Below are 1,284 nucleotides of genomic sequence, written 5' to 3'. Positions count from 1 at the left end.
GAACGGCTGAACCACCGACCTTCCGGACTGCAGTGCAGCATTTTAACCACTTGAGCCACCACAGTCCTTGTTTTGAGAAAAAGGGTATAAATGCTGCCAATCAATGCTCCCTCTAAGCCGTGGAGTCTTGTGAGCAAAACCTGTACTTTGTGAGCGACCGGCATTAGAGTTGCGAGCGAGGGGCTTGGCTGCTGCATAAATTAGTCTGCTCCAGGAGCCCTCCTTCCTGAGCGGCGACAACAATGTGTGAGCTGGAGGCTAAAAAAACCATGAGCTGGCTCACACTAACTTAGCTTAGAGGGAACACTGCTGCCAATGTATTTAAGACCTCTGTGAAATCTGTGTCTGGCCTGGAGGGCGGGAAAGAGGGGGGGTGGAAATCAGCGTCACCTTCGGCCCAGAGGTGACTTCAGAGCTTCAGGAGACTCAAGGGTTGTATAAATGAGTTTTCAGAGTGGCTCTTGGCATGCTAACTTCACAGCCAGGTTTTCAGCCAGACGCAACATCAACATGACACCACATCTGTCCCAAGCCCCTCCCCAAAGTTTCTGGGGGTGCCCGGCCACAGCCTGCCATCCCTTCCCCAGCATCCTTATTTCCGACAGTGGCCTGCCAGAGGCCCCTTGAAGCACAGGCAGAGAAGCAAAATTTTCCCAATACTTGTGGACCCTAGAAACTAGTTTTAAGAGCTCTGCTGCCCCAGAAGCTGGAGGCTCCCTTTATTCACCAGGCTGAATAGCTCTGCCAAAGTTGGCCTACCTTCCTCCCCCTGCCTAGCACCTTGAATTCCTTTTATGGACAAAAGGTGAGATACCAATATTTTAATAATTGGGAAGGATTACTTTCCAGAAGAAGAAGAGATTGGATTTATACCCCGCCCTTCACTACCCAAAGGAGTCTCAGAGCGGCTTACAAACTCCTTTCCCTTCCTCTCCCCTCCCCACAACAGGCACCCCCTGTGAGGGAGAGAGCTCTTGACAGAAACTGCTCTTTTTCAAGAACAGCTCTTATCAGAACTACTGCTTGCCCAAGGTCATCCAGCCAGGTGCAAGTGGAGGAGTGGGGAATCAAACCCGGTTCTCCCAGATTATAGTCCGTGCACTTAACCACTACACCAAACTGGCTCTAAACTCCTTTTAGATGTTGTAGGTATTTAGGTAAGTAGGGCCAGGGGTCATTTCGTAGAAAAAGAGGTGCAGGAGCTCATTAGCATAACTCATTAGCATAACTTATTTGTATATGCCATACCCCCTGACATCACCGGACGTGTGTCAGAAGGCAACA

Source organism: Gekko japonicus, unplaced genomic scaffold (assembly GCF_001447785.1).
Source record: "Gekko japonicus isolate JY-2015 unplaced genomic scaffold, Gekko_japonicus_V1.1 scaffold4554, whole genome shotgun sequence".
Classification (NCBI taxonomy): Eukaryota; Metazoa; Chordata; class Lepidosauria; order Squamata; family Gekkonidae; genus Gekko; species Gekko japonicus.
The sequence above is the reverse complement of the archived record's forward strand: the minus strand, read 5'-3'. Positions refer to the sequence as shown.